The sequence below is a fragment of the Cryptomeria japonica genome, chromosome 10 (genome assembly GCF_030272615.1).
Source record: "Cryptomeria japonica chromosome 10, Sugi_1.0, whole genome shotgun sequence".
Taxonomy (NCBI): Eukaryota; Viridiplantae; Streptophyta; class Pinopsida; order Cupressales; family Cupressaceae; genus Cryptomeria; species Cryptomeria japonica.
The window spans coordinates 752440418-752463986 of record NC_081414.1 but is presented as its reverse complement, the minus strand read 5'-3'; the positions used below and the strand labels follow the sequence as shown (position 1 = coordinate 752463986).

General features: G+C 35.6%; 1 long non-coding RNA gene across 2 annotated transcripts; it reads right to left on the bottom strand.

Moving 5' to 3' along the window:
• Window positions 1-18331: 18331 nt before the first annotated feature.
• Window positions 18332-23024, bottom strand: LOC131859571 (uncharacterized). Of its 2 annotated transcripts, none has more exons than XR_009359241.1 (6): window positions 22898-23024; window positions 19330-19451; window positions 19151-19228; window positions 18963-19031; window positions 18595-18684; window positions 18332-18490 (listed from the first exon to the last, which is right to left on the bottom strand). It is a non-coding gene; the product is annotated as an uncharacterized LOC131859571 (long non-coding RNA). The 2 variants fall into 2 exon arrangements; XR_009359240.1 differs by having other exon boundaries at window positions 19330-19487; window positions 22898-23017.
• Between the last annotated feature and the right edge of the window lie 545 nt (window positions 23025-23569).

Below are 23569 nucleotides of genomic sequence, written 5' to 3'. Positions count from 1 at the left end.
GATGAAATAATCATATATGTACTAAGTAGAGTACATGGGGAATTCATATGGCTAGATAGACCTTACAAAATCACTAAGGAAGTGATATGGGCAATTATCGGTTTGTCGTTGGGTCAAGGACCGCCCCAGACCAATTTTCGAGTGGTATCCACATGTGGCTACCCAGAAAGATTCGGTTGGAGCTTTTTCTCGCGTTCCGAAGGGAGTTGTCTATGTAGAGGATGTTAGGGCATACATCCACTGTCATATAGAGGACTTAGGAACTTCAGAGATCAAGGGAATGTATATGAGTGAATTGATGGGAGAATTTGGAAAGATTAAACTGGCATATAAACATATTGAAGAACTAGGGTTTACAGACATTTTGGATATTCCAGAGTTTGAGGATGAAATAATCATATATGTACTGAGTAGAGTACATGGGGAATTCATATGGCTGGATAGACCTTACAAAATCACTAAGGAAGTGATATGGGCAATTATCGGTTTGTCATTGGTAGGGCAACCTCCAGATAAGAAAGTGTCAAACGACTTCATGAGGAAGTTAACCGGTGCTACATCTGACAAGAGATCCATGAAAGTGAGCACTATCACCGACATCGACATCAAATTTGGAAGCATGATTATCGGATACAAAGTAACTTAGTCAAACTGACTGAATTATGTTTCTAGTTCATGTATTTTGGCTACATATAAAATGATGAGAGAGTGTAAAGTTAGATCTTTGTGGTTGGAGGATTGATGAGTTGTTAATCAATTTAGGACAGATTAAGGGTGAGAAGAAGGGAACTTTCTGATATGGGAATTTGTTAGTCTTCTTAATGCTATACTTTTTGAATGATACACCCGATTCTGGTAGGAGACAATGGCCTTTTGACATTTTGGTAGGAAGACAATTAAAACAGTCAATTGCTGCATTAGGAAGTCAAAGAGATGATAAGATATGGGGGTATTTCAAGGTATTTAAAAAATCTATGAGGTCTAGGGTAAGGGTACCTAAGCATATAGTAGATAAATACTCTACCGACATTTGTTTCATGATAAAGAAGGATGAGACTCTCATGGAGGCAGTTAAGCCCTGAAAGATTTGGATTGAGGAAATGGGATATGAGGTAGATACACATATTCTTGATGCCTATGCAAAAATACTAATTGATGCACCAATAGATGAGGCAGAGAAGCCTTGTGGAACTACACAAGAGAAGACTCTAGAGGTTGAAACAGAGTTCAACCGAAAGAAAAGGGAGAAACAAGAAAGAAAATCAAGTAAATTTGTATAGAAGGTCTCAAAGGATATTCAAGCACTAATTGATGCTATCCCAGAGAAAGTTAAGAAAAGGAAGGATCCAAAAGTTCATATTGAACCTATTACTGTTGAACCTGAATCAGAGGATGACACACCATTAGCATTCAAAAGGGTTGTTAGGAAGAAATCAAAGGAAACAAAAGTGGAAGCAAAGAAGCAACCAGTTAGGAAGGTCACACTCAAGCTACCGACACAGAAGCAAGCACCTAAAGCTACACCTACAACTACATCTGATACTGCCAAGAGGAAGAAGAAGACTTACATTGATTTAGCAATTGAAACTGGTAATGTTACTATCATACCACCTAAAACTTGTGCAAAAATTGTAGATGAAATTACAAAAGATGGTATGTTGAAGAACATTAAATTTTATTATGAAAACTTAGAGGATGATGAACAAAGAGAGGTATAAGAAGCAGTCTTACTATATTTGGATATCTATAAAAAATCCTTAATAGAGATAGAAAATCAAATACCAACTGAGTTATATAACATGTTAGATGCTAGAAGATTATCTGCTATGCAAGAGGATAAACATATTAAAATGCAAGAACTATTAGCTATCTATGTTAGTATAACTCCAGATGAAATGGATAAGACAATTGAGGCGGAAGACAGAAAGGTCTTCAATAACAAACACAAGATAACTAGTCTGATGCTAGGAAGAGTGAATGAAGTAATAAAGGAAATTCAGAAGGCATGGATTAAATTTTTGGGAGAACACAAAGGATTCTTTACTTCATTGGAGACCAAGACAGATATTGTAGATACCTCAGTTGAAGGGAAAGGAAAGGGGATTATAGGTACTTCACCTTGAATTTTGAAAAATATTAAGATAGTGGAAATTGAGCTACCGGTAAATAAAGTTGTACAGACAAATACAGAGACACCGGTTAATACACAGAATGTTGTACAAGATACTAACATTGAGGACAATGTCCTCTGGATACTAATGTACAGGTTGAGGATATTTTTCTTGCAAATGAACTGACAGTTACACAGACTGCACCAAGTAGTGAAGCCACCGGTGCAAGTGAGGAGGTAATAAAGGATAAAACATCAAAGGACAAAATAGGGGAATTCGACAGGGAACCAGTTGTTGGCCCATCATTATTGACAATTGACACTTCTCAGGTTGAAAAGAAAACCATCACAAAAATGAGTCCCACTGAACTAATGATGATGCCTGCTCAGAAACTGATAAAGGAGGGAACCACAGACAAGGGGATTATAGATCAATCAATCACTGTTCTACACAGATTGGTCCCGGAGTGTAAGATTGAAAATGAAGTGATTCCTTCCAGCAAGCTTAAGGTAATCACTGAGCACATATCAAAAGAATTTCAATCCTTACAACAAATATCAAACTGACATGCATTAGAAAGGTTTACTCAGGCTAAGAGAGCTGCTTTTGATCAGGTAATTGAGACAGAGAAGAAAAAGATTGAGGAGAAGCTAACTCTAATAGAAAATTCTTTGAAACAATGTACAAATATATATAGGGTATGTTGCAATACTGAAATACTTACAACAAATGTAGATAGAAAGATAAAAGAGATTCATGAGAAAATTGCTAGTATGGCTAACTCTTTTGATGGATTAATTTCATTGACTACATCAATTGATGGTCAAATTTTGATTTTGGAGAACCAAATTTCTGCTCTTGAGAAGGAAAGAGATAATATATTTCGGAGAGCTAGAAGTCTGAGAGGTTTGGTGAGTCCAAGATTGGATTCACTCTGTGTACATAAGAAGGAATGCATGGATATGCTAGGAAAGCCCACACCAACAGAGGTAACTGAGAAATAATCTTTTGCACATTTATTGAGTGGTCTTGTATCTATTTCCGACACATTCAAATCCGGCTGGGATACTTATGTGGAGTTACTAGAGAAGGCTTATCTGGAAATTTTGAAATTGGTCAAGCTTCGGTAAGACATTTTTGGAGGTATTCATTGTACAGTTCTTTGACAATATTTTTACAATTTTTTGGGCATTGATGTCAAAGGGGGAGTAGAATAGATGTAAAAAAGAATAAAGAGTTGCATAAATTAGGAGGAGTGACAAAGTTTTGGAGTTTTTGGAGATATGGAGTATTTTGCATATTCAGCTCAGGGGGAGTAGGGTAGGATGAAACCAACAGATTGAACCATGATGATTTTTCACATGAGTGTTGCCATCAATGCCAAAGGGGGAGATTGTTGGTAATTGACACTCTATTGGTTGGTTTCACTATGTTGTCATCGATGGCAACATGATTTTTTGTTCCGGCTTCATATGGTGTACCGACAGGCACTTCACAGACTATACACCGGCACCAGCAGGTCAGAAGATTTCTTTGGTCATCGTAAATGCAGGCCGACATGGTATAGAAAAGGTTATCAGCATTGGAGGCCGACATATCTTGGATCTCGCATCGATAATTTATTTTAATGTTTATTCATTTATTTTATCTGGTCGACATGTAATCTGATATTGTATATATCTTTGTAAGCCAACATAAGGCATGAATTTTTATAGGATATATGGGGCAGATTGATTAGATCATTTTGAGAGAGATATAGAGACAAAGAATGGCTATGAAAATATAATGTAATGCAAAATTATTCAGAGAGACTATGTATGTGAGTAATTTATTGAAAGGGTTATTCCGGTAAAGGGGTTTAGGGTTTCAGACCGGAACAAACAAAGCTTAAACCAGAATTGTATTCTGGCATAGAAGATGCTATCTTAGCAGTTCACACTTCTCCGGATTGTTGTCTGGAATTTTATGTAGTCAATGAGGCTCCTATTGTGATTGAGCAGTATGCTTGAGGCTATAAGCCTTCCTGCAAGTGCAGGTCCATTATATATTGTAATATCTCTTCATATGGCCAATGGATTGATATTGTGGGTCACAAATCCCACCGTGGTTTTTCCTCATTGAGGTTTTCCAGGTATAAATCTGTTTGTTATGCTTCTGATTTATGTGTTTGGCTTATTGGTTGTTATACTTCTTTCAATTTTTTTTATAATGGTATACCGGTTGGTGTATGAATGTTTTGTTAAGGCTAAAATCTACTATTCCAGTATAAAACTGATTCACCCCACTCTCAATGTTATTGGTTTCCAACAATTGTGTCCTTAGGGGTCATATTGTGTCATATGACCCCTTTAAGACACCATATGACCCCTTAGGACATGATATGACCCTTTATAACTCTATACAGTGTCGTTATGGGTCATATGACCCCTTATGACACTTTATGGTGTCGTTAGGGGTCATATGGTGTCCTAAGGGGTCATGGGACACCATATGACCCCTAAGGACAACATATGACACCATATTGGGTCATTATGGGTCCTATCATGTCCTAAGGGGTCATATTGTGTCCTGGGACCCCTTAGGACACCATATGACACCTTATGACACCAAATTGTGTTGTTATGGGTCATATTGTGTACTAAGGGGTCATATTGTGTCATATGAACCCTTTAAGACACCATATGACCCCTTAGGACACAATATGACCCTTTATGACTCTATACGGTGTCGTTATGGGTTATATGACCCCTTATGACACCATATGGTGTCGTTAGGGGTCATATGGTATCCTAAGGGGTCAGGGGACACCATATGACCCCTAAGGACAACATATGACCCCTTATGACACCATTTTGGGTCGTTATGGGTCCTATGGTGTCCTATCCATAATCTTTCTCTCTCCCCCTCTCCCCTCCCCCCCCTCTCCCCCTCCCCCAATCTCTCTCTCTCTCCCCCAATCTCCCCCCAATCTCTCTCTCTCTCTCTCCCCAAATCTCTTTGTCTCTCCCCCCAATCTCTCTCTCTCCCTCTCCCTCTCCCTTAATCTCTATCTCTCTCCCTCTACCCTAATCTCTCTCTCTCTCTCTCTCTCTCTCTCTCTCTCTCTCTCTCTCTCTCTCTCTCTCTCTCCCCCTGAGTACTGAAATTGGATATTGGATATCTGATTTCTGCCATTACCATTAATGTGGCAACAGTAAAAAAAAGGCGGCAACGAGAATAATTTTTGGGACCACAAATTTATACATTAAAATCGGATATCCGATATCCAATTTTTATAAATAAAAAAGAGCCTTGTGGTCCATTTTGTGGATTCCAATGACCCACATTCTTCACATTCTATTTTATGTCGACAATCATGGGTTTTCAGACAAGTTGAGACAAATTTGTGATTTTGATAGATTCTTAAAGTCAAATCTTACATTGTCAATCATTTAGGAGCATCTTTGTGGAGGTAAATGGGGAGTAGTAGTCGTCGGAAGTCTAAACGCAACCTAAAACTTTCAAATGACCAAATTGAAGTGTATAGAGAAAGATATAGAGAAGGTCATAGGAGGAGACGACAAGGTATGTTAAATATTGCTAATGTTACTTCAAGTGAAGACGAAATTGAATTTGAAAATGTTGAACAAGTTATTGAAAATGAAAATGTAGATTTTGAAAGTGAAAATGTTGAACATGTTGAAAATGTTGAAAGTGATAATTAAAATGCTCAATATGACGTGAGAATGGAAAGTGAAAATTTGGGAGTTGACAATGAAGGTGTCCATAATTTTGGTGTAAATATGAATTTTTTTGACATTGGAGGTGAAAATGTAGAAACTTTTGACATAGGAGGTGAACATGTGGAAAATTTTGACATTGGAGGTGAAAATGTGGAAAACTTTAACATTGAAGATCGAATTGCTCAACCAAGTGAACAATATGTAACACCTAATTACTTCAGAAGTGAAGACCCTCTCATGGATGAAAGACAAATTCCAAATCCAAGACCTTCAAGAACCCCAAAATGGTTACTTGAAATTGATGAGAACATTATTGTGAATCTTGAAGCCAAGAGGTCAACAAGAACCGTTTGATTGTGGCTACACAACGTTTCGACCAAAATTTTAGCAATAAGACATTGACCGAGCAATGCCAACTTTTTGTTCAATTGCTAAAGATGATAAAGATGAGACCATTGCTAAATAAATTGAAGATTTGTATGAACAAGAAGATGGAGAGAAATTCTATTATTGCCAAAAATCTATTTGATGCTCTCAATTCTATTGGAAATAATACCAAGGAAAGAGATAAGAGAACCACTCGAAGAGTGATTACAACCTCCTTAGTAAGCCATCAATTGAGGAAGGTTCATCAAATGAGACAAACTTGTGTTGATTTGAACATAAACCGTAAAAATTTAGATAGAGCACTTGCACAAAGACAAAGACTTGATGATCCACTTCAACATGATACATGGGCTTTTGGTGGGAGGCTTCCACGTGTTGATAGAAAGCTGACTGACAATGTGAAGGAGGAGATTCAATAATTTTGGCATTCTAATTCTAGAGTATCACCCAATGTAAAGGTTGTTGGCATTATGGATGAATTCATTATGTGTTGCATTGATGTTTTTTCATTGATATCAACACTAGCTGTTATGGTTGGTTACCGACACCGACTGACTGGTTTTGGTTACCGGTAGAAGATCTAGTGTTACCAACAGATGAGACTATCTGTTGGATACTTTCAACATGTTTGGATCTATGGAGTATGTTTGATTTTATGTGTTGCATGCTTCTGGAGCATGTTTTGGTCAGTTGGTATTGACTTGGTATTTGGATGCTATCATACACTCTTGTAGACCCTTACCGACATTGGTTCAAGGCTTAACCGGTAGAGCTTTCACTGAGGAATCTTGACAGTATGCTTCTAGATGGATTTCAAGATGCTGAAGATGTTCTCTGATCGTACTTCAAATGATTGAAGATATTGCTTTGGCATGGTGGACTCATAATAGGTATGGTACATATCTAGGTTATGGATTGATATCATGCTAACGTGTACTCTACACATTATCGGGATGTTTTGGGATGTTCTATGAATTGGTTATTATTGTTTTGGTCTTAAGCCGACATGGCATATCATTGTAATATGGATTTATGTAATGATCTTTTGGGTGGCCGACCTAATTGGTTTAGGCCTTAGGGTTTGTATAAATAAAAGGTAGAAAGTCTTTGTAGAGTATCATGGTTGTGTAAAAGGTCATGGTCAAGGATTGTAATATGCGAATATTGTAATATCATTCAGACAGAGGATTTGGTCGATCATTGGTGATCGAATCGGATTCAGAAGAGGATTTAGTCCTCCGACATTGAACTTAACCGGGACTGTAATCAGGCATGGTAGATGTTATCTTTGGCAGTTCATTCTTCTGGATTGTTGTCCAACCATCTTGAGGTGTTTTTAACCTCTTTAGTCAGTGAGACTCTTTTGTAATGAGAAGTATGCTCTAGGCTGTTGGCCTTCCTGCATGTGCAAGCCCCTCATTGTAATCACATACTATTATGTTGAAGTATTATTTGACTATGGGTAGGCTTTTCACCATGGCTTTTCCCTTTCCAGGTTTTCCATGTACAAATCATGGTGTTATGTGGTATGTTTGCATTGTGTTGATTTTCTATTTCATTATTAAGTTTTAATGCTTACCGGTATCTATTTCTGCTATTTTGGTATTTAAGTTTATGTGCTCCGATTTATGGTTATTAAGTGGTTGGATTTGTATAATATGTTAACAACTAATTCACCCCCCCTCTCAGTTGTTCACCGGTTATCCTAACAATTGGTATCAGAGCTTTGGTCCTCTTTTGTAGAAGCTTAACCGCTTGAAGTTGATCCTATGGCAGCTAACAATTCAAATCCATCGGCAACTATTTTCAGAAGAGAAATCCCTAAGCTTGATGGAACAAACTATGGAATATGGAAGATCGAGATGGAGACTCATCTTAGATGTCTTGGCAAGGATATTTGGGAGACCACAAAGAAAGGATATACACCTTATGATATGGCATCTGGAAATCATGTTCTGGTAGACTTAGATAAGAATATTGACAATGATTGCACAACAAGAGAAGCCCTCTTATGTGCGTTCACTGATCAACAAATCATGGGATTGACTAATAAATCATGAGCAGAGGTTCTGTAGGATAAATTGCAGACTCTGAATGAAGGTGATCCTACTGTGAAAATTGCTAAACTTGATACCGGGTAAGATATGAAAACTTGAAGATGGAAGATAATGAAAGAAATACCACGTTTATGGAAAGAGTAAATGAAATTGTTATGGGAATTCAATGTTGTGGAGGATCTCTGAGTGAAGATGAAATAGTTTCCAAAGTCTTGAGAGCCCTTCCACTGGCTTACAAGATGAAGGCAACTGCAATTAATGAGTTGAGAACAATGGAAAACACTTCTGTTAAGAGAGACATTCTAATTGGGAAATTATCTGCTTTTGAACTTGAAGAATTTGGATCTTCTAGAGCTGCAAAGTCTGAACCTTCTTTTCATGCATCATCATCTGCCGACAAAAGTGATTGGAAAGCCTTATATGCAAAAGAATTGGAAGATATGAGGAAAGAAGGAAGAATTTGAGCAACTTGAAGCCTTATTTGCTAGAAGAGTACCTAAAGGACCGACATGAAGTAAGTATGAAGGAAAAGAACCTTTTAAATGTTTTTCATGTAATAAGATTGGTCATTTTGCTTCTAGATGTACTGAAAGGAATGCAAGATTTGAGGAAAGAGTTAAGAAATCATTTAAGCCTAACCAAAATAGATATAGATTCAAGAAAAGTAAACAATGCTACATAGCGAATGAGGAAGGAGTAAGTGATGACTCTGGGGATGAACTGCAAGAAGACTTTGCTAGTGCAACTGGCAATGGAAAGGAATGGGTGTTCTATGCTTTAAAGGAAAATGAACCGACACCTGCTATCATGAATGAAGAAAAGGCCCTGGCAGAAAAAGTTGAAGATAAGGATGAATGGGTAATTGATAGTGGATGCTCACATCATATGACTGGAGATAAAAGAAATTTTTTGTCCCTACAAAAGCACAATCGCGGTCAATTCAGATTTGGAGATGACAAAACATGTATGATCAAAGGTAGAGGTATTATTTCTTTGGATGGCAAGAATATTACTGATATTGCCTATTATGTAGAAGGTTTAAAGAATAATCTTTTAAGTGTTGGTCAGCTAGTTGACAAGGGTTTCCAAATTCAGTTTAAAGATATAAAATGCAAAATCATTAACAAGACTGGTTTGGAGATTGCAACCGGTATTCAGACTGAAGGTAATATCTTTCACTTAAACACTGGTAATAAGACATGTTTGATTTCTCATACTGATGAGAGTTGGTTATGGCATAAGAGGTTGTGTCATGTTAATTTTGATTGTATTGTTAAGATCAGTTCAAGTAAGGCAGTTAGAGATATACCTAGGATTGTGAAACCTCATAATCCGATATGTAAGGAATGTCAATTGGGGAAGCAAGTTATAAGTTCTTTTAAGAGCATATAAGATAAAGCTAATGATTTACTTGATTTGATTCACATTGACTTATGTGGTCCTGCAAGAATCAGAAGCCTTCAAGGTGATAGGTATTTAATGTTGATTATTGATGACTATTCTAGAATGATGTGGGTGACTTTTCTTAGGGAGAAGTTTGAAGCCTTTGAGAAATTCAAGATATTTAAGGCGAAGGTTGAAAAAAAAACTAGATTGAAAATCAAATGTCTAAGATCCGATCAAGACGGTGAATTCACATCTCACGAGTTTAACAGTTTTTGTGAAACAAATGGGATAAGGAGACAGTTATCTGCACCCCAAACTCCTCAATAGAATGGAGTAATAGAAAGAAAGAACAGAACCATTTTGGATGCAGCAAGATCTATGATGATGGAAGCCAAATTGCCTCACATCTACTGGAGAGAAGCAGTAAGTACAATAGTCTACACATTTAACAAAGTTCATATCAAAGGTGAAACCGGTAAGACCCCATATGAATTATTGTTTGGACATACACCTACTGTTAAATATTTCAGAATTTTTGGAGGTAAATGTTATATCATAAGAGATGATTCAATTGGGAAGTTTGATCCTAAATGTGATGAAGGGATATTTCTTGGTTATTCAATTCAAAGCAAATCATATAGATGTTCTAACAAAAGATTGCAGAAAATTGTGGAGAGCGCTAATGTGAAAGTGGATGAGCAGTACAAAAATCAATCTATATCATATGACAGGGAACCAACAGTGGAAATGATCATAACAGAACCGACAATGCCTCAACCGGTACAAGAAACTACGATAGTTACACCGGCACAATCAGAAAATTCAACTGTGACTGATGATCAGAGTAGTGAACTTGGAGTTCAGAAGACACCAAGGTATGTAAGATTAAATAATTGGAGATAGGAATAAGGGAGTTATGACAAGAAGGAAACTGACAAATGAAGAGGTATGTTTTATTTCTCAGATTGAACCGGCATGTGTTATTGAATCTTGTAAGGATAAACATTGGTTAAAGGCTATGGAAGATGAATTAGATCAGATAGAGAAAAATGAGACTTGGACTTTAGTTCCCCGACCTAAAAATAAGAATGTTATTGGAACTAAATGGGTTTTTAGGAATAAACTGAATGAGGATGGTCAAGTTGTAAGAAAAAAGGCTAGATTGGTTTGTAAAGGATAGTCTCAAATGGAAGGAATTGATTATGGTGAAACATTTGCACCTATAGCTATAATTGAAGTTGTTAGACTATTTCTTGCCTATGCAACTTATAAGAACTGCAAGGTTTATCAAATGGATGTTAAATGTGCATTTTTGAATGGTGAACTTAAGGAAGAAGTATACATTGAGAAACCTGATGGATTTTCACTGACAGATGATAAATATATGGTTTGCAGATTGAGGAAAGCTTTATATGGATTGAAACAGGCTCCTAGAGCTTGGTATGCAAGGTTGGATAAATATGGCTTATGGTATTCTAGGAATGATGATTTCACTTTATGTGCATATACTGATTCAAATTGGGCAAGAGATACTGATGACAGGAAGAGCCCTTCTGGTGGAGCTTTCTTTCTTGGAAAGAAATTGGTTTCATGGATCAACAAAAAATAGTCATGCATTTCTTTATCTACTACAGAAGTTGAGAGTGTTGCATTTGCAATTAATTGCACTCAGGTCTTGTGGATGAAGCAAATGTTGAAGGATATCAAGGTAAATTGTAGTGAACCGATAGTTATCTACTGTGATAACTCTGCAGCTATTGATATGTCTAAGAATTCGATATTTCACTCTAAGACTAAGCATATATCAATAAAGTATAATTTTTTTAAGGACAAGGTAGAAGGAAAGGAAGTCAAATTGGTTTATGTGAACACTAAAGAACAGATTGCAGATATATTCACTAAACCATTGTCTAAGAAATCATTTGAATATTTGAGAGATAGGTTAGGGGTTTTTGCCCCTCTGGAAAAGACTTGATTGATGCAGTTTGTCATCAGTCCGACATGCATGATCAGAGATTTTATTCATTCCACCACTAATGAGTGGTGCTACTACTCAGGGGAAGTAGTCAACTTTGAGATCCAGAGGTTTTTGCTATGATATTTGTGTCAGATTTATGGCATTGATGTCAAAGGGGGAGAGATAGTAATGTGAAAAATAATGGGGAGAGATAGTAATGGTAATATGAAAATAAATTCAGAACCTTACAAAGATATCATTCATAGGGAGAGAGTTATTCAGGAGATTTTTGGTTGTCTTCAATAGGGGGAGACTTGTTTGGCATTTCTTGGTACTTAGATGTTTTTTCACATCTAGTGTTGCCATCAATGCCAAAGGGGGAGATTGTTGGCATTATGGATGAATTGATTATGTGTTGCATTTATATTTTGTCATTGATGTCAACACTAGTTGTTATGGTTGGTTACCGACACCGGCAAACTGGTTTTGGTTACCGATAGAAGATCTAGTGTTACCGGTAGATGAGACTATCTGTTGGACACTTTCGACGTGTTTGGATCTATGGAGTATGTTTGATTTTATGTGTTACATTCTTTTGAAGAATATTTTGGTTAGTTGGTATTGACTTGGTAATCAGATGCTATCATACACTCTTGTACACCCTTACCGGCATTGGTTCAAGGCTTAACTGGTAGAGCTTTCACTAAGGAATCTTAACAGTATGCATAAGTGGTGTTGGTGCAACTTCTAGATGGATTTTAGGATGTTGAAGATGTTCTATGACCATGCTTCAAATGCTTGAAGACATTGCTTTGGCGTGGTGGACTCAAAATAGGCCCGGTACCTATCTAAGTTATGGACCGATATCATGCTAACGTGTACTCTACACATTACCAAGATGTTTTGGGATGTTCTATGAATTGGTTATTATTGTTTTGGTCTTAAGCCAACATGGAATATCATTGTAATATGGATTTATGTAATGATCTTATTGTAATATATTTTGGGTGGTCGACCTTATTGGTTTAGGCCTTAGGGTTTGCATAAATAAAAGGTAGAAACTCTTTGTAGAGTATCATGGTTGTGGAAAAGGTCATGGTCAAGGATTGTAATGTGTGAATATTGTAATGTCATTCAGATAGAGGAGTTGGTCAATCATTGGTGATCAAATTGGATTCAAAAGAGGATTTAGTCCTCCGACATTGAGCTTAATCGGGACTGTAATCAGGCATGGTAGATGCTATCTTTGGCAGTTCATTCTTTTGGATTGTTGTCCAATCATCTTGAGGTGGTTTTAACCTCTATAGTCAGTGAGACTCTTTTGTAATGAGCAGTACACTCTAGGTTGTTGGCCTTCCTGCATGTGCGAGCCCCTCATTGTAATCACATACATTCTGTAGAAGTATTATCTAACTGTGGATAGGCTTCCCACCGTGGCTTTTCCCTTTCTGGGTTTTCCACGTACAAATCATGGTGTTATGTGCTATGGTTGTATTGTGTTGATTCTTTGTTTTATTATTAAGTTTTAATGCTTACCGGTATATGTTTCTGCTATTCCGGTATTTAAGTTTATGTGCTCCAGCTTATGGTTATTAAGTGGTTGGATTTGTATAATTTAGTTAACAACTAATTCACCCCCCCCCCCCCCCTCTCAGTTGTTCACCGGTTACCCTAACAAAGAGAGTTTTGAAATTAAGAATCGACAACCGAGACCACACACCACATCCCAAACATTTCTTGGAATCAAGCCAAACAATGTTGTACAATTTTTTTTGTGAAGTACATCCAACTTTGCAAATATCACAAAGGGCCTTTGAATCTTTGAAGCCATTTTATTGTGTACCTCTTAAGATTCGTAATACTTGTTGTTGCAAGTACCATGTGGAGTTTTCAATGTACCAGGAACCTTTATGCCATATTCGTTCTATGATGCATACTAATGAGATGTTGCAAGAGTGTGGTGCAATGCTATTTCCGAGATCATCAAGAGACTTGCAAGATCTATTTTTATGCCCTAGAGATTTTGGTTTTTATTTATATAGAAATAATTGTTTGAATTAGAAGTGCTCACAATGTGGTGAGCTGTCAAAGTTTGTTTCATGTTTTCATCAGGGCAGCGAACACGAGTTTGGAAAGAATTATGTTGAGAAAAAAAGATATGAGACAGTGAAATATACTTTGAAGAGTGGACGTGAAGGTTCTAGATGCGAATTAGTCTCAAGAGAAGTGAGTGTTGCTGATTTTATTTTGGATTTTAAGGAAAATCTTTTCTACAAGTATGCAAGGAAAACCCACATGTCTCAGTGGTTGGATCAACAGTTCAGGATGTGTAAAAACTCTTTCCCGATTAGCACTATTGTATCGGTGGTTGATTTTGTAGAGAACTATACATTACAACCACATAATGAGGTACAATCTCAATACTACAATTCAATCCAGATTGCTATTTTTGTTCATATTACATATAGACATGCTCCTGATAGTACAGAAGAGGACAAGAAGATAATCGGGGAGTATAATTTTTATATGACTGATAATAGATCATACTCCTTCAAGTATGTGCAACATTCTTTCGGGATTTTTTTTGAGTTCTTGCATGAGAAAGATATTGCAATTGATCGACATATCATATGGTCGGATAACTGTACGGTCAATTCAATAATTCCTGTCTATTTTATTGGTTGAGTAGAATGCATGTAGAGAGGCCTATGCCTCATATTTAATGTTTGTTTTAGGTAGAGCATGGGAAGGGGGAGCATGATGGAGCAGGTGCATGTTTGAAGAGAGCTCTAGTTAAGGAGAAATTGAGGATTTCACGTACAAATTTCTCTGATGCACGTTCTATTGTTGATTGGTGTAGTTCAACATTGTCACATGGAGGTACTCTTGATTCAGTAGTGACCAGATTCTTTTGGTTGGTTGAGGAGGGCACAGTGGGATACCGATTGGATTGTCAAACAATTAAAGGTTCTTCAAAGATGCATTCAATTCTTAGCTCAAATGAAAGTACATGGACCATTTGGACACAAGCGTTGGCTTATTTTTGTTAGAGTTGTGTTCGATGTGATTGGGATCAGTGTGAGTCAAGTGAGTGGGATGATACATGGGTTCCCCAATATCTAACTCCTTTATCTCAAACAATATCCTTGTCAAATGATGACATGGAAAGTTCGCTTGAGTATGACCGTCTATCAGATCTTGTATAGCCAGGACATGTTTTTGCAGTTGTTGCACCACAAGGGAATGAAGAGAGATCAGAATATTGGTTGGCACGATGTGTACAGGGGAAACAGAAGCTAACACAACCAGTGACAGATGATGATGGGTTCACATATCCTACAGGTTCAGCTGTTGTTGTGGGAACTTGGTTGCGAACATACATGATTAGAAAGAATGACATACCTGCATTTGAAGCCTATGAGAGACACAAAACAATTCTCATGTATTCACACCTTATTATAGCTACAAATGTCAAGTTGTTGAAGCATCAAGCAAAACCGAAGACCAAAGACCTATGGACGCTGACTACTATTGATCATGAAGCAATACTGGATACTCTTAAGCAAAGAGATGACCCTTCAGGCATACTTGAGTAGTAGGTCTTTAATGGTGCCTTATTTTTTTTTATCATGCATTTCATTTCAAACAATGATCATAAAACCTTAATGTTCAAGTTTGTTACGTTTATATTAAGAATGTGTTCAAAATGCAGGTCTATTGATGAACATTTTTTTTGGCAACACGGTTTTTGCATGCACATAGCGGGTACACTCGATATAATTTGAATGGATGTATTTTTGCAACACGGCTTATTATCATGCATTTGATGAGCTTTACGATTTTTGTTATTAGACAATGCTATTTGACAATTTTTGATGATATAATTATCGCAAAACCTTTATTCTCATGCAGGGCTTTTTGATGATATACAACACTATCACATTATGATTCTTGCAGCAATGTATTTTTATGGTATATAATCCCACCTTTTCATTTATTATCATGCATTTTAGTTGAAGTGATTATCATAAAGCCTTTAAGTTCATGCATGCATTTTATGTGTAGACTAACAATTCTTAAAAATACAGGTTCATGCTAGATCATTCGCCGTTGACAAGTTTACTCTTGGTGATGGTACATATTCCTTTGTGCATTAATGAGATTAATTTTGTGCATAAACACTAAGTCCCTCACTTTGTCAATGTGATTAAATTTTGTAAACTTTCACACACTATGTCAAGTGAATGTATTGCCATTTAGAAATGACAATATCTACCATCATCTTCAACCATGCAGAGAAATGAAGTGAGAAGGGATTTAATCAACATGTGTCTTTCTTCAAAGTTATGCTTGTAGACTTTGCAGAGAAACTGGTAAGTTTCGTAATTATACAATCTTCTACATCTTAAAAATGTTTCAAATGATCTGTTTATAATTTGACAAAATAATTTGTATTAAGTGCTATAATTTATTTCTTGTAGCACATTCATTCCAAATAAAAAGGTTGCTTATTTTGGTCTTCATTTATATGCAAGCATTGCTATACGTAAGCTCTTCTCTTAGGACATGAGGATGTCTGATGCAGATGAAGTGGGATGTTGTATTTGTATATGGATGTGAATGTGAATTGATGTAACTTTATTATGATGATATACGATCTCCATGAGAAAACTGGTTTAGTTATATTGATGATATACAATGTATCTGTGCATGAGTACATTGGTGTAGTTTTATTAATAATGATGAAAAATCATGTTTGCATATTCGTTCATGGATGTCACATGCAAGTGTAATGGTAATTATGTGTATACAATACATGGAAATATTGATGATCATTATGTGTCTACAGTGTAATTCTTGTTTATCTATGTAGACACCTAAAACTAATATTTGATTAATTTAAGCCTATCAACATAATTAATTAACTTAATTGTGTTATCCCTATTCTTCTCAGTGTTAATTAAATCTAATTTAATTAATCCTTTCACTATTGTCCAATAATTAATTTATCAAATAAATTAATTATTCCCCTATTCTTCTAAATTCCCCTCCAATAATTATTTCCTTTAAACCCACTCAGTTAATTAATTCTAATTAATTAACTTAGTCATGTGATTCCTACAAATCACTTTTCCTAACCACATTAGCCTAATTAATCCTTCTAGCATCTCTCATAATCATGCTTATCATCATCCCTCAATTTTTAATTCCCACTCATGTCACATCAACATTGAGCCTCTCAAAAAAATTCAAATTTCTTTGAATCCCTCAATGCATCCTTACTTTGGAATATTTAATTCCTCATATTTGAAATTCAAATTTCTCCCCCCTTTTTCCCAAGAATTTTATATTCTTGTTTATTTTCCCAAGGCACCCTTGATCCATGCCTTCTATCTCAAATCAGTCTCAACCCTTCATGATCAAATCAATCTTGGCCCTCCATTGGCCTTCTTCAATCTATAAATTGGAGCCTATTCTCTTCACAAATCATCCATTTTTCATGCATTGTCATGCTACCTATTTCTTCTCTCATCCTCTTCATAATCCTCTATCAAATCCATCCATCCTTAATCTTTCAATCCAAATTCAATCCATCAATCTATCTTGTTGAGCACAAAGCAAATCAATCCACATCAAAATCAAGCAAGCAACACATCAAGTGGAGCATCAAGGGCACATCCTCATCATCCACTTCATCAAGCTTCATTCAAAGGAGAAGGTAAAATAGCAAGGTAAAAATGATCTCTTGATGTTTTAGTGTTTTCATACTTATTTCATTGTGTTTTTTATCATTTGACCTTTCATCCCATTTTTCCCCTCTTCAATCTATATTTTTTCATTGAATGAGACTGACCAATTTTTTGCCAACTGAAAAAATGATGCCCTGATAAAACCGTAGGGAAACTTGAAAAACCGAGATAGGCTTTTGTAGAGACCCCTCTCATGGCTCTATAGGTTCAAATAGATTCTTCACAGGTGCCACGGATTTCGAGTTAGGGCCCGTCAAAGTTTGACAATTTTTAGCACTTAGGGTGCTCAAAGGATGACGTCGGTAGGGCATGGCCCCGAACGTTTGACTGAGTTGGGGGGGGGGGGGGGGGGGGGAATGGGAGCATGCATAGGGTAATAATGTCTAATTGGACATGTCAGAACCAACGGTTCATTATCAGGATGAGCAGAACAAGAAATTGGCCATGCGACAACATTCAATTGAATGAGATTGACGATTTTTTCGCCAACTAAAAAAATGTTACCCTAATAAAACCGTAGGGAAACTTGAAAAACCGAGATAGGCTTTTGTAGGGACCCCTCTCGTGGCCCCGTAGGTTCAAATAGATCGGTTACAGGTGCCACAGCTTCTAAGTCAGGGCTCGTCAAAGTTTGACAATTTTTAGCACTTAAGGTGCTCAAGGGACGACGTCGGTAAGGTATGACCACAAGCATTCGACTGAGTGGGAGAGGCAAAATAGGAGCATGCATAAGGCAATAATGAATTGTATTGTTAATTATACAAACAACACTTACGATGAAATTAAATGAATTGTATTGTTCATTAAATAACCATTATTAACCATTGTTAATTATTGGATTGAAGATTAAAGTTTTCCATGATAACACCATGCACACATGAGCAACAATTTATATGATCAAATATCAACTTCTGTATATATGAAAATGTCAAATGATTACAAGTGTATGTCCATACACAAATATGGCATAAACGCCAACTCAAACAAAATGTATGTCCATATACAAAATATACATGCCAACTAGACATGTAAGCATCCCAAAACTATCTATAACATCCTAAGCTACTGATGGATCATCAAAATCGATCCTCTTCGCCGCACTGCTCGACTCAAAAGGATCCTGCACAAGAAAAAATAAACCACGATTAAGATTACTTATATTATATAACTCACATTCGAAAAGTTAACATAAAAATGAACTATAATTGAACTATTCTTGTTTACCTCATCTCCATGTTTTCTCTTCGGCTTTGGAGGACTCTTGATGTATGTCTTCGGTAGAGGAGGTATGTTTTCAATATTTTCATACACAACCTACATATGTTCACAAACATGACATTGATACAAGTTAGCATATAATTGTCACTGATAATAACGAATTATATCTACTAAACACAAAATAAAATAAACACATATGTATTCGAGGCTTCTTCATCTTCAAGTATAGTGGGTGTAGTCAACAAGGATGTGAAGCCAAGAATTTTCTGTACATATACACAACAAGTATATGAAGCTATCAATCTATGTCTAGACGTGTATAGTCATTATAAGTTATTTAAACTATTCATTCAATCATATTTGCATTCAATTACCTTTCCCTTGTCTCCAACTACACTATCAGATCCTGAATCACATAGCCCCACACTCATGCTACTTGTGCCCTACAAGAGTAAAATAAGATATACATGCAAGTCACTACATAATTTAATTAATACAAATATAAATGATGAGCATGTATGTACAATAAAATACAAATGACTAGGTGCAATAATATATGTACCGTAAAGCTATCAAGGCCAAATTAAATGGCCATCAAGGTGCCCTCCTGGATCTGTGTCAACTCCTCCTCTGTCATCAACTGTTAAATAGACCATGTAAATAAAAATTAGTACTTAATATTATCTAGATTATAAATATTCATTTAAAATATAGAATGAACTGTGAAAATACAAATCTTACCACTACATCATCAATGTATGATGAAGGTGCCTCCTCGCCTCTAGCATGCGAGGACTCTCCAGGGTATCCTCCAGTCTCTGTCATAACATCTGGTGCATCGTGCATCTCATGCACCTCATAATCTGCAGTGTGCGCAGGAGGATCAACAGGCTGTCCAACTGTCCCAAGCATACGTGCCCACACATTACACAACTATGGGGCACACAAATGTGTGGAGTCAAGGAGGACGTGTTGTAATGCCCCGCCAGGAAACCCCGAAGGGATTAAGCCACAACACAAGAATAGAGTGCAATGATTTTTTTTTTTTTAAATTACACAACATAAGATACAACAAGATATCAAAGATTCAGATTACATAGCGGAAGACATCATCTAACACCTAAAGAGTTTCCCAACGTGATTACTTAAATTTCACGATTAACTTAACTCACTCAATTAATCCAATAAGTTGATTATCTTAATAACGAGATAATTCTTAAACAAGGATAATTTCTTTCAAAAGATGGAAAAATAATTCACAAGACAAGATTCATCCATTAAGATCTATTCATAATATACATTCAAGCTTTTCATAAAAAAATAAGCCATGCATCTAATATTCTAATACACTAGAATTTCATCATAAACATATGAGATCTTCCACGCACACTTAATTTCCTTAACAATGATTGAATATATTCCATTATCCAAAGCCACATTCTTTTATATCCAATTTATTGCATTTTAAAAGACGATTGCATACATGCATCTACGATAAATCTCATCTAAACCACTTATGCATTCAATCAAAATGGCATTCATACATGCTAGCACTAAACATAAAATATAAGAATAAAAGGATCACATAACACCAAGATGATCTCGGAGTTCACCCCTAAAGGGCTACATCTCCAGGTCTGCTCAACTGCAAGACCCCTCTGATAATTAATAAAGTTAAGTATACATGAGGTTCTCATAATTTACAATCCTGCCATCAAGGCGAAACATAATCAATATACAAACGACCACATCGATCAATAAATACATAAACGATCCTTGAAAAGAAAAGGATCCAGCTAATCATAATCAAAGCTAATACATAGGTCCATTAGAGCATCCACAAATCTGAGTCATCACCACCCAAGGTCTAACATGAAACCAAGTACTTACAAGGGCATAGACAAAAGGACGAACCACAAAGGTGCTCCTATCAGACAATACAACAACACACTAGCGTACGTAGAGACAAGTGTCATCACACAAACTGGTATGGTTACCATGGCAGGTCTTCATAGGATCCGACCCCATACACTGGGTTACCTTGGCAACCTAATCCGAACCTCCGGCCCATCCAAGCCTCATGTGGACCCACACATCCTCTCGTGAAGACAAGGATGATGGTTTGCCATTTCAAGCCTTCTCACAGCATGTCGAGTCTGTGTTAGCACTCGTCCCATGTGTGAGGCACAATTATCTTACTTAGTGAATAACATTCTAATCTACTGTTAGGTTATCACTTATTAGACTCACTTTCGATGGGTTACCCAGTAGCCACTTTGGGCACGGCCCCCAATCGAAAGCCACTTCCCATACGACACTAGACTAAACTTAGACGAACTCAAAAACCAAGGAACATACATGGTCAAGCAAACAGAGTTCAAAAAGGGGAAACAACCATCTGGTCAAACACGACTCAAAAGAGGTACACTTGCTGACGGTAATCTAACCAGAGACCTGACCAACTATGGTGAACCACCAAACATCATCAGACACCCACATAAAGGATATGACCAATACAACACCACACAAAATAATAGTCAACTCGAGACCGAGGACAGAAACAGGTACCCAAATCAACCATACGACAGGGTCCTATCAAATAAAGCACGACTCGCCATTACTTAAGCAAAAAAAGAATACAGAAATTAAACTTGCATAGGCAACAATTGGTAAATACAATCTTTTCCCATATTGATTTAAGCATTAAATGTCGATCAAGTTTTCTATATGATCTAAGTTGATTGCAGTTTGTTTACCTTGTCTAGGTACAGGTCATTCATGGTTTACTAACTCACTAAAGTTCGATTGCATCATACAATAATTTAAGTATTTCATCGTGAGTTTTCAAACCAAAATCACATGATAGTACTTATAATGTACGCATTATACGCAATGATATAAAATCAATTATTCATTACTCGCATAAAAATATGATATTCATTTTCAAAAATAAAACATCATTTTCATCCATGATCGAACACAATAATCTAATCTCATATTCCCATAATAAAAAAATTTTCTAAATTGGAAATTACAATTTACAAATTAAAAATTTTAATTAAATATATATATTTCACTGAAATGAAAATAAATTATTTAATTCCCAATTAAATTTATTTTTATTTCCTACTTTCAAATTCCCAAATTAACATAATATTTAATCCTCTGATTAAACAAATAAAATAAAATTATATAAATAATTCATTGAAATATTATTCTCTTCCCAATTTAAATCTCTTTTTCATATGAAAAGAAAATCTTAATAATTCTCAATTAAAACAAAATCATTTCCTACCTCCAAAATAATTAAAAAAAAATTATTTATATCACTAAAATATAAAAATGATATATATCAAATAACATTATTAAATAAAGCAAAACATTGATTACATTAAATATAATTAACAACCACTTTTTATTTTAAAAAAAAAATGAAAAAGAACTTTATGTTAAATAAAGTTTTAAGCCCACATGGGCTGGCCCACCACGTGGGTTGTATGTTCCCATGTATGGGGGACAAGCACTGCTTTTTGGGCAGTGCTCCCCATACATTGAATTAAATGACCCCCAATGTGGTGTGTGGGTTGAGCCTCGTGCTCCCCACCCACCACATTAATATTTTTTTTTAATAAACAAAATCATTTTGTTTTATTTTATTTTTTTACAAGAAATTTGACTTCCCAGAATACAAGGAAAAACTCAGAAATTTATGAGTTTCCAGCAAACTCATATATTTCTTGATTTAATTTTTTTTTTTAACAGTCAATTTGATTTATTTATTTTTATATATATTTTCACAGGTTTTGAATTTTAAATTTCTTTTTCTTTCTGTATAAATCAAACTCTCATTGCCAAGTTTATTTGGAAAAAATTTCAGAGACAAAACAGAGAATGAATTTAATCAATTTAAAACAAAACATCTTCATTCCCAGGAAACCCATTCTGACGAAATTTTTCCAGCATAACCCCTCTCAGGGTAAAATTAGCAAATCTATTCAATCTATAAACATGAAATCCAACTAATTTAACAATCTACAAACCAATTAGCAAGATACAAGAAGGAATTTCGGATTTCTTCCAACTCCTATATACACACAGCTTTTTAAATTTAACACATCATTTCTTTCCCAAAATGAAGAAATGGATTTGCATCCACGAAACAAAAGATTCAATGCTAAATTAATTGCTCAATTCATATCCAAAATGAGGGAATTTTCTTAAAGAAAAAGGGCAGCTACACACACAGGAAGCTCCTTTAAATTCAGGCAAATTTCAACAAAAACAACAAAGGATTAACCAAAATACCAACCTTGAATGCTATCCTGGAGGTGTTGAAGATGAGCTCCACCTGCAAAAATGCCCAAAATCCTTCCACCAGAAAATTCCCCAAATTCTTCCCCAAAATCATCCTAAAATATTTTTCCCTCAAAAAAAATATTTTTCCAAAAAAATTCAACCTCCCATATTTTCCAAAAGTCTAGGTTAAATGGGAGAAGTTAGACCAAAATTTTATTTTTGGAATTAAAATATTTTATTTAAAATAAATCACAAAAATAATTCTTTTAAACTATATCAATAATTTAACTTGCTTTTCCAATTTAAAATTGATTTTTCCAAATATTGAATTTAACCTTTCTATTTCTAAAATGCCAAGAAGATAAAATTAATTCTATTGCAATTAAATTTAAATCTTTCTTTTCCAACAGCATAAACATAATAAAATTAACATTAAAATTAACCATTTAATTGAACTTGCTCCCAATTTAAATCGAGCAATTCAAATTAACGATAATCGCATAAAGAAATCCTGTTTAATTTAGTCCATTAATCTTTAATGCACAAACACATAAATAATCACATTAAATACTAAGAACTAATTACTCAATTTAACCATACACATCAAACACGCAACCCAAGAATGCCAAACAAACAGACGACCTACAACCCAACCAAAAGGGAAAATTGACGGACGACTAACGAC